Source organism: Alligator sinensis, unplaced genomic scaffold (genome assembly GCF_000455745.1).
Source record: "Alligator sinensis unplaced genomic scaffold, ASM45574v1 scaffold469_1, whole genome shotgun sequence".
NCBI lineage: Eukaryota > Metazoa > Chordata > Crocodylia > Alligatoridae > Alligator > Alligator sinensis.
Genome location: NW_005841934.1, coordinates 2,365,573 through 2,376,976, shown reverse-complemented (window position 1 = coordinate 2,376,976; position 11,404 = coordinate 2,365,573). Strand labels below are relative to the sequence as shown.

Here is an 11,404-nt window from a genome sequence, read left to right as displayed (position 1 = left end):
AGCAGGACTATTATTAAATTCTTAGCAGTGACCTATTCTTAAGAATAATCCTTGTAAAGGTAGAAGTTAGTGTCTTGCTTATACAGCATGCTCAGCTACATAAAAAAGTTGAGGGAAATCTCAATTACATATACTGAATACCCAAAGGAGCTCTGCCAGGCTGCCGGGTCCATCATATGTATTTCTAAAATATCTTAAATACATAGTTACACGAAAGACCCTAATGGCTCCAAAGGAGCTATTACAAACAATCGCATAAAGAAAACTGGGGTTTTAAACTTCCATAAATACAAAGCGGGTGGACTCCAAAGGAGCCCACAGTCATCTACATGCAAAGCAGACATTAAGGATAGAAAAGGAAGCTTAATGCTGTATTTTCTGGCTTTGTTATTAAAATTGTAGCATTTCTCACACAAATGTTTAACTAATAAGCCTACCTCTGGGCTATGGATCGGCTGCCGACAAAAAAAGCACACAGGGTGCAACATAAGTGTTATGAATAAGTTACCGATGTAAATTTACATTTTTTGTCTTTGTGCATGATTATAAAAATGATTCCACACATGGAAATTAGACTTTTCAAAGCTGCTACACTGAATCATTTAATTTGTCTAAGTAAGTACTTCTAATGCAGTTGCACACTGCAATGAACATTTGAATTTTAGATTGAACAAATGAAGTGAGAGCTACTTCCTCATAAATACAGTTGGGAGGATCACTTATTGTGTGAAGATGCACACTGTGTGAAGGCAAGCAATAACCCAGCCCTCTCATCACCCCACAGGAGAGCACCATACCCTTCAACAATAGTATTTTTACTATGTTAGGTTACCTTTTCATGCCATAACACAGGGAAGAGGACGTCATCTCACTATGTAAAAGAAATGGGACAACAAGACCCTGTTTTCAATCTCCCTTTTTCTTTCTGGAAGTCCAAGCTCAGCACTAGCTAACGTTACCTGTTGCACTGATAAAATAATGTGTAGAGTGACTCCCTGGTCAGCCAAGATACATCAGTGAGGCACTTTCAAGAGTAGGAAAATTGCACCTAACTTAATAACCTGGAGCTGCCTTTGTGTCAAGAAACAGGTAGCTGCACATCTTGCTCTTCTTCCAATCCCTGTGTACTCAAGTGAGGCATTTGGGTCCTTCTTCATCCTACCTCAGGTCCCTCAGTTCCTCCTACACTAGCACCAAGGTGCACAGACCCATGACCCTGCAGGTCCAATTGGATTTGTGCACTTGCATTTCATCCTTGAGGAACCCAAAAGCAGTGGCCACCACCCTTCATAAAACAAAGCACTAAGAGCAGGATCAGAAATGTATATATATATATATTGGTAGGGGCTGAGATTTTCCAGACCTGTAAAGTACTATGGCTAATCACAGTACAGTTGTCTACACTGAGAGAAGGTGGAGGTTTGCAACTGCAAGTGCTCGTGAGACTCTGCATAATGTGGTCCTAAACACACTAATAGGGAGGGGGAGATGCAAGGATTTGCAAATGCAACCAAGTCACATGCACATTTAGTCTCATCTTACCTTGCACTTCACAACAAACTAAATTAAACAGCTTTTTCTATTACAAGTCGCTGGACCAGAACCAAACCAACTTCCACGCTCCTAGCACAAGCTAGAGCCTCTGTGCATCCAAGAAGTTCTCTCCCGCCACTGGAGAAGCAAAGTTTTAACAGCCCCACACTCTGTGCCCAGTTCCCATACGGCCTCGTGTACCAGACTCCCATTCCTTGCAACTTTAGATTTCCCAGTAAGCCGTGCATCCAACCAAGACTTTCCAGGACAGTGTCCCTGCTCCACCACACATCTGCACAGCCAACCCAATCACCATTTTCCCCTCAAAGAGTGATGCTGTTGACGTCGTCGGATCCCCTTTGTTAGCCTAGCACAACAGCTTCCAAGTCAAGTACAGAAGCTGCGTTTTTACAAACCAAAATATGCAGTTAAACCCAGATACCCCTGCCTTCCTCGGTGCATACGTGACAATACAGGTATTGCATTCAACCTTCACTGCTAGTCAGTAGCCCAGGAGCTTAACTGAGGTTCATAAAATAGGTTATCATAGATTTGACTAAAGGACCTTTGGGATCACCTTGACTAGCTTCCCGCTTATCGTGGGCCATAGCACTTCAACCAGCCATTCCTGCCTCAAGCCTATCACTTCTGTTTGAGCACTTGCCTGTCTATTTTCCTGTATTCCCTGCACAGCTTTAAACACTTTATCCTGTAAAGTGCAGAGAGCTCTCAAATGCAAAAATGAAGCCAACAGAGGTAGAGAGGACTCAGCAGCTTTCAGCAGAGCTTCCCTATCTGCTAAGCAGCTGTCAACTCTTACAGGAAAAAAGAATCAAGTAACGAAGGAACTGCTCTTTGATTATCTGTTTAAAATTTATTTGCTATTGTAAAGCTTACGTTTTTGATCTAAAAAAAAAGTAAATACACATTGGAGAGAAGTTCTTCTCAGTTCACTTTAAATAATAAAGGAAGCACGGGTACTGGTACACCTGATTTCTTCTTGTTTTCAGGCGCTGCAGTTAAGGCAAGGCAGTCCCTTGGAGCGTAACTGGGATGTTTGTTAAGATGAAAAATGCAGAGCTTCTTTAATGCCACCTGCTCTATCAAATAGGACCAGCTCCCCAAACTATTGTGGTAAGAAATGCACTTCTGAGAGCAATATCAATTTCTCTCATCCTTAGCTCAATATATGATTTTATGAATTCACAAGCAATCATAAACTGTTTATATGACACGTGGAGGTAGGCTTTGTTCATGTTGCTTTTGTTAGCAGTACTTTAAAAGTATGTTAATTCTGATTCCAAGTGCTCTGAATCTTCCTGAAGAGGAGAGCATGCTTCAATAGTAATCAGTTCCTTTTTATTTACTGTAATCATAAAAAGTCCTTGAAACAGCTGACATTTTCACTTCTACCTGCAGGCACACGTGCTGCAAGGAAGGGTGAGATATCTAGCTAAACAAGTAAGAAGAAAACTAAATGGTGCATGTCAAAGTCTGTTAACTCGCAACGGCATGACCTGTTCTCCACAACTCATAGGTCTCGGTACACTTTCACATCCTAGCAGCTCAGGGTGCCAGGGAAGTCCAGGCGTGGGGGGGATTTACTGCACAGAGGGGCAAGAACAGGTATTGGAAAGCAAGTCCCCACCCAGGGGCTCGGTGAACTCCATGCCAGGCAATGTTCTCTAGGCTTTCCTTGTGGAGACTCCTTCATGTTGACCAACGATCAACTTTCTCCCTCCGATCAACTGTTTCCAGCTGACGTTGTGCCAACCGACCAGTTTCCACATTATATATGGACTATCACAAGATCAGTAATCCCTGGGTGAAAGCTAAGAACTACTGTGGTCCATCGCGGTGGGAAAACTCAAAACTCCCGTCGATGTGCAGAATTCAGCGTTTTGCCCCGTGATGAAACCATGCACTGACTGGGCCTGCTTCGATGACAATTAAATTTACCAGTATGCTTAACAAAAAAATGACTGCTCCTATGGCTTACGGTAATTTATTTTATTTATTTATTTATTTATTGGTGTTTAAATGGATTGCAGAATAACAAATGCTATGCTGACTGCTGGAAATGTCATTTTAGGCCTTCAAATGGTGGCCTTTTCCACCTTCAGGCAAGGGTCACTTAATCCCTGCAGCCACTATCCTGCCCTCTAACCCACCTTGTAATTTCACACACACCACACCACAAAAATGCAAAACTTCAGGCTGACGGCATTGCACAATCCAAATGAAATCTATGTGCATATTAACATAAGCAGCTTAAGTCCTGCCTGAAATTACTCTACCTTGTACCAAGTGGTCCATGAAAAACTAAAAGGGCAGCAAGTAATAAAGACTTGGGAAAAGGTTTCTAAAATATAACGTGAAACATTATTAATACTCAGAGTTCTTGTTACCCTTTGTTGCCAACAATTAAAAGTAAAATAGAGCCTATTAGTCCTACTAATGATACATCTTGCAAGCACTTGTCTCTGCCCTGGAGACATAATGATAGCACACAAAAGTGATGCCACCTTCGGTACTTCATCTAATTTAGAATGAATGCTGAGATCACTTAGTTTAGTAAGATTTTAGTACTTTGTCTTTTTCTACACAAGATATTAGCATCTTGTTGGACCTGACTGGCCTTTTGTGAGTAAAGTTCAGCTATAAAAGAAATATCTTGTCATGCAAAGGGGAAAAGTTGAAAGGAAAGTACTCACAGATGGGTGGAACTGTTGGCATACATTTCACTTGATGAGTTTACCAGAATATACGTTAGATCCACAGGATTTTTGTTTGCTACGTATTTGTACACCAGATTCTCAGGTCGCGCGAGCTGACAAAGGGCCATCGATTTCCAGGACGGCCCTCTCTACTCCTACTTCTCACGGGCTGCCAAATCCATGGGTATTTGATAACATTTTTGCTTACATCCCTTTCTAGACAATCTGGGACTCAAATGCAGATACACTTTTGTCCTGCTAGCACACAATTCTGCAGACTAACGTGGTATGCTGAGGGAGGTCCAATTTGGTTTGTGTAGCAAAGTAGAATGGTTTTAATTCAGGGGGATGATGGGATACTCTTGTGCATCATCCGTAACTCTTCAAAGGATATTCTGTCCCAGCCCGGAGTTGTCATTTGCCAATTGCTCAGTGTGAAACTTTTCAATAGTTTTTGCAAATGACTGCTTCTCTAGTCCTAATACTGCATATGATTAAGAGCTAGTGGACCTGCTTTCATTTGGCTGTACCAGCTAGCCAAATACTGGGCCAATAACCAGCTCTGTTGTAGCCACCGTGCTAGGATTTTGGTCTCAAAAACATTGCCTTCTAGGGTGCAACGCTTCCAGGTCCACTCGATGCAACTGCCAGAGTTGCTAGTCTTCACTGAAGTTTGTAGTTCGCCATTACCAGGAATTGCACTGAAATCATTTTGTATGAGCCGCAGCAAACAGAGCATCTGCATACTCGTCTGGCCCGGGTTACTTTTGAACCAATGACTCTGAGGTGAAAGGGTCTGCAGATTCCACCTTCAACTGCACAGCACAAAACAGGGTGTCCAAAATTAACATCCCCACCCTCAAACGCTGGTTAGAGCTATATTCATAGGAGGGAAAAGAAAAATCTATCAAACGTGTTTACTTTCCATGCTTAAATACTTGGAAACTATGCTGCATCCTTGCTTTCTCCCACCCTAGACACAGGATTTCAGCAACCTTCGAGAGTCCATACTATGAATGAATGTTTCACTGATCTGGTATCAGTTTTCTTAGTCAGATGAAAATGACAGTTGGCAGTAAAAGACAAGCTGTCACTCTGTTAAATTATTTCTTACAAAAACCTAACTGGAAGCATAAAGCATTAACATAATTTATTAGAACAATTAGAATGCATCCTTGTTGTCTTCTAATTAGATTATTCCTTGTACTGGTAATTACATTAGACAAGAGAGAATAATAGTTTCAGATTTCTAAAATCATCCGTAGAGTATGTGAGGAGAGAATGATCAATAATGCTAATCTACTGGAACACAAATTCCCATAAAGAGATATTTTATTATGAGTGATCCTTTAAGTAATCAGCATTATTTCTCAAAGTCCATATTAATCTCATCTGTATTTAAAATGCACCAGCACGCAGAAATAACACTAGCGCAATTGCCAAAAATGTTGAATGGCAAATGTACATCCAGATCTTCTAGGGGATCACATTAGCATTGTTTTTCCTTGAATGCAGAAATAGAAATTACGGTTTCAGTGGCATCATTTTTTATACAACGCTGGCTGATGTTCCCTGACACTTCTACACCAATGACTTCTTGAGCATTAAAAAAAGTTAATATCACCACTAAAGCATTCTCAGGAGGAAAGGTCTACAATGTAGGACCCTCCCACACCCAAATGATGTTAAAAAAAGCCGGTGGTTTGTGGCTGAGGTTGTAGGGGCGGAGGAGGCCTCACCAGCAACAAGAGGTGCCGTGATAGGGGGCTCAAGAAGCCCTGCGGCACTCGGGGTGCCGCACTAGGGCCACGTTCGCAAAGTCATTTGAAGGGAAGATAGGAGCCTTGAAGCCAGGTCCTGGCGGGTGGACTTCGGTGAACAGCTCTAACTACAGAGAGGGACAAAGCTGAAGGGGGCTGAGGCCCCAACAGCCTGGCGCCACAGGGGCGCACAGTGTAGAAGGGCCAGGAGGCCTGGTTTCACGGAGAGCATTTGAACGGAGGGCTTTGAGCCCGAGTGCGTTACAGAGCTAGAGCCTCGGAGTCAAGCCCTTTGACTGACAGGTCTAGCTAGAGAGAGAGGGAGTAAACTCACAGCAGCTGAGATCCCAACATAAAGAGAAATAATTTTTTTTATCTACAAGGCTTGGGCTGTGGTGTAGGGGAGGAACAGAGCTGCTGATAGTGCCCCCTGGCATCGGGGCAAGAAATGGACAGCCTCCCGCCTAATTAACATCCAGATTAAATATCATCAAGGCATGGCAGGTGAGAAGGCAGGCAATTGGCCCAGAAACAGGTGGGCGAGCTCATGGTAAATTAGCCCTGGGAAGACCCCTCTTATTACATCACCCAAACTCTGTAATGAAAAATAATGTGGAGTTTAAAAGAACTGGACCATTACATGTGGAGACAAGAGCCCACAAAGAGCAAGTCCATCACTGGTGACTGCATGCAGACTTTGTTTTGCCCCAGTGAGCACTGGGAATAACTTTTTGAGAGCAAAAACGAGCCGTTCAACCCCAACGTCCATGCAGCCCTTGGTCTCCCAGGTGTACATATGCCAAGATGCCAATTGATGCATATTGTGGCAGTAATTGTAGTTATATTGGGTATTTGTTCACTAGGAAGAAAGCTGAGGAGAGAAATTTCAGACAGCCCCTGGACACTAACAACTGTCACTGTTAATCAGACTTGGATTTGAACAGGCTACAGAGAAGTGAAAGACTACATCCCCCCTTCCCTGTCTCTTGTGCCATTTACTCCTCCAAACAATGGTGAAGGTCTAGCTCACAAAAGACCAAACCTAAGTCTCTTCTGTACTAGAAAGGCCCCATATTTTTTCTAACATACTGAAGATATCATGGTGGGGTTTCTGCTGACAAAAGCTTCCATCTTTATCTCCCGCTTTCCAGAATTTCTGTGGGGCAAGAGGCAGGCGATACAATTTGCAGTATTCCTGCCGGATTCTCCGAGCACTTGTGAAAACCAGAGAAATATGTTCATGCAGAAAATGTCACAATAGCTAACAAGATGCCACCACAGAGCTATGTGCCATTTTGCTCCGACAGATCCAGATAAAAAAAACCCCAAAAGAGCAAGGAAGAGAGGGGTGGTGGTGACTGGGGCACAAAAAGGCGTCTCCCCCATAGGAGCTGACTGAATGGCAATAAAAGCCGAGGGGAGACCAAATTTAGATAAGCATATAGCAGTCTCCGTTCATGTCTGTGCCTCCTAATAGAGGAGCCTCTCCAAGTGATAGCTCCACAGACCAAGACCACCTCGCTCTCCAGGGCAGTCCCCAAATCCACCCCTAGCTCTTTTTGGTGGTCTGCTCTCATTGCAAGAAAGAAGAGCCAGGCTTTACCTTTAAGTCTCCAAATCAGAGAGAAAGAATAGGCATTGCGCTGGGAAAGATAAGGAGGGGAGGTACTGATCTGACACTGAAAGCAGCCTATTACCTGCAGGACCAGATTAGCAGACATGGTTAGGATGCTTTGCTGAGACTGACCCAAGCAGCTAATGGAGTGCTCATTTGGGGACAACTGCAGCTGTTTAGGTCAAGATGAGAAGTCATGCTCTTGACCTCCAAGGACATGTCGTGGAGATGGAGTAGCTGTCTACTGATCACCCAGATAGCCCACATATAATTTTTTGAGCACTTAGAAAAATTCTGCATTTGTTTGCAATGATGCGGAGAGACGACAATCATGAATTTCATCCCTGTCGTGTAGTGAGACATACAAAGCACCATGCAATCAGCAACCACCTAATAGCGGGACTGTTCCTAAGCAAAGAGGCTGCATTGAACAGAGTCGCAGGTTACAGGATGCTGCCCTGGGCACTTTTCCTTTGGATTAGACAAATTTTAGGAGTGTGCATGTACCATTCAAAATGCAAGCCACAAAGCATGGGATGGGGAAGATATTCTAATAGTTGTAAAGGGAATAAGAAAGGAACAGTACAGAAGGATGCTCAGAAAAGCGTGAACAGCTGCCTGTTCTATAAGGAAATGGTTCCCACAGAAACACACAGGGACCATATCACTCTCTGGAAAAAATATCAGACAGACACCCTACAGCAGAGCAACCTGGTAAGCCTCTGACAGAGAGTTCAGGCTGTATTAATCTGATGGGTTTATAATTGAATGCACAGCATCACTGCATTCAGGAATCTGTACCTGCAAAGACAAGCCATTTATAACACGCCATTCAACTACATGCAGAACCTACATCTTACGCTAGCCAACTATAGAAAACCAAATTTGGGAGGTCGGGGGGAGGGGTGGGAAATACAGAACGAAGGTGATGAAGGAGGAGAATGGCACGTGGTCATTAGAGGTCCAAGACATGATGAAGGCAGACAGTCAGACTGGAATCACTAACAACCGTGCACACACGGGTCCTCGCTGCAGGACCCAGCGAAGAGGAACTGCGATCCTGGAACCCAGCGTCCAAAAGCAGGCAGGTCACAGACGGAAAAGTCTCTGTGTACTACCGCACATGAATTCAGGCCAAAACTGCTGTCTACTCTTACCTTCCTGATCAAAAGCAAAACTGCAGCATAGGGAGACAAGAAAAACAAAGTCCCATCCTGAAAAAGAAATGTCTCACTGAACATGAACCTTTTCAATTTAACCCACTCTGGCTAAAATCAGGGCAAGAAAAGTCCATGCAGCTGCCCAAAGGTGTTGTAAAAGGTGGGAACAAAGCCTTGCAATACTGCCATCCAGGTCAAGAAGCCAAAAATCTTTAGGTAAGAGCTGCACGCGTGCGTTGTTCATCCATACCAGATCCAGCTTTCAAATGTCCACGTTCCATGCATGACGGCAAAAGCACCACTCATCTCCCAAAGACAATCTGCTATTTAAGGAAGCGGTCACCGCTGTCTAGTCCAGTGAAGACCAACCTCTTTGGCAGGTGTGCCACAAATTAGCCCTTCACCCTCCTCAAGTGCCACCGTGGTTCCCTTTCTTTGCCCGGTCCAGTGCTCTGCTTTCTGCTCCCTTCCCTATCTGCCGCCGAGCTGCCTGCTCCCTCCCCAATCTGCCGCTTGTGGTACACGTGTCTCAGACTGGCCACCCGGCCCTGGTCCAGCCAATGAGCACAGAGCAGGGAGGGTTAGAAAGAGACAAGGGGCTTTGGACTTCTTTTGTTTAACTCCCATCCCCCATGCACATATTATAATACTCACTGGATAAGTCACGCAAGGTGGCATCTAAAGAGTAAAAGAGAAAAACTTTCACTTTGGGGGGGGAAAAAAAGTTACAGGAAGTCAGTGCTCTTCAGTAAGCCTGGTTTCTATCTCCAGGATTTGCCAGTGTTACGTTTGTTCATATATTATTTATGAATACCTTTCAAGCCCTTACTGTAAAACCACTTCCAATAATCTCAGCAAGATGGCTGTCACTGGTGGAGGGCAGAGGCCTTGTAACAGCACGCAATACCACCCCATCTGATCCGTCACCTTCCACCATCGCTCTTACCATACGTTGTCTCCCCATGACAGCACAGCACCTTAAAAGATTTGATTGAGTTTATCCAGGGGGGAAAGAGAACCCAAAAAAGCCGACACTTTTTCAAAATGCTGTTCTATTGAAAAGTTGAAAGTTTGTGCTTCCTGTATCATTTTTAAGGACTCGTTCAGATTATTCTACAGCTCATCATGGGTTTTGAAGTGGCATGCTTCCAGCCCATTTTTCATATTAAATACAGTTGCTCTTCTGGGTCCCAATTCAGCCCTGGGTCACTGGGTTGTGCTTTGGGGCATGTGAGTCTAGTAACTACCATCAAGATTTCCTGCGTGTCCACGGGCTGGTCACTGAAAGTGCTGGCTCCTCTGTTTTAATTGTCCAGCAATAACATGCAAGGATACTTGCTTGTGAAGGGTTCAGATACTATTTTGGTGAGGAACCAGGCAATTTATTAGCACACAGAAAAGTTTAGGAAACTTTGGGAAGTTTCCATTTACTTGGAACTTGGACGTGTTCGGCAGCTTTCAAGCTCAGGACACTATTTACTTGAATCACGTCACCCTCCATCTTCCATTTTAGGGTGAACATACCAAAGAGACAAACAAAGTGCAACGCGACAAACAGCACAAAGGTGCACATACAGGCTTATCTGTTGATGCCTAGAGAGACTACCAAAACAACGTGCTTCATGCGCCACAACAGCTTTCAAGAGCAACGCACCTAAACACTGTCGTGAAACCTGTAAAGAAGCATGAACCCTGCGTGGTTCGTTGCTGTAATGCCAAAGAGGAAGACAAACGCCCAAAATTAATTAAGAAATCATAAAGGTGACAACTGATACTCGTTTGAATGCTTCAGTGAAGTCACCTGAAACACAGAGAGCAAACAATTCTACCACCTACGTTATCCACACGGTCACAGGGAAGCCAACAAGTATTTTGTAACTTTATGCAGATCAGCAGCAAAAGTGTCATCTAAACCAAAAGAGACTTTTGGGTGCACTTTTACACTGGTTATTATTGAGAATCAATATGTTATAGTCATAATGGCTTTCATCTTATGGAAACTACATAACGAAGGAGGGAACCATTAAAAAAAATACATTGGTTCAACATAGTCGACATTATAAAAACTACCTACATTATAAATAAATAGGTGATAAACAGAACCTGTTCTGAACCTGTCATTAAAAGACTCTTGTGAAGAGCACCATTTTCACAATGATGCCTACTATAATAATAGGGGGATTAAATAAAGAAGTGAAGGATAAGAGAAAAGGGGTTGTAACATAAAGAACAAGACCATAATTGTACCAGGAAAAAGGTGTGCTATTCAATGGTTTCAAGAGCCCTTCCATCACACACGAGCTAATAAAAACTTTACACTTATTTATTTTAGAAAGGCATTTGATGATGTCCAGTTGTAACATGTTTTGAAGTGCCACTTCAGACCACCGCAAAAGGCAATGCTTTAGACTTGTATTTTATTTTGAGATGAAAGCACAGGGGAGAAAAACAGTGGAACCACTTACCAGTGTGCAAAATGAGCTTCGAAGTGACGAATCCCCTTTCAATACGTATCGTATGCAGGGCTCTCTCTGCCATACCAAGGAGTAAGCCTGGTTTTAGGAGGAAATATGGGTGCAGTTTTCATGCCTGTCCTAAGACTTTAGGCAAAAGTCCATC

At 43.4% G+C, this 11,404-nt stretch overlaps 1 protein-coding gene across 11 annotated transcripts in view; it reads right to left on the bottom strand.

Moving 5' to 3' along the window:
• The window catches only part of FHIT (fragile histidine triad), a 763,307-nt gene that overhangs the window by 576,127 nt on the left and 175,776 nt on the right, over positions 1-11,404 (bottom strand). Inside the window, exon 7 of one of the 11 annotated variants that reach the window (XM_014517979.2) lies at positions 11,251-11,337. The exons of the other annotated variants lie outside the window; for them this stretch is intronic. The gene's annotated coding sequence lies outside the window, so the exon portion shown is untranslated. The remainder of the gene's footprint in view (positions 1-11,250; positions 11,338-11,404) is intronic. 11 annotated transcript variants of the gene reach the window in all.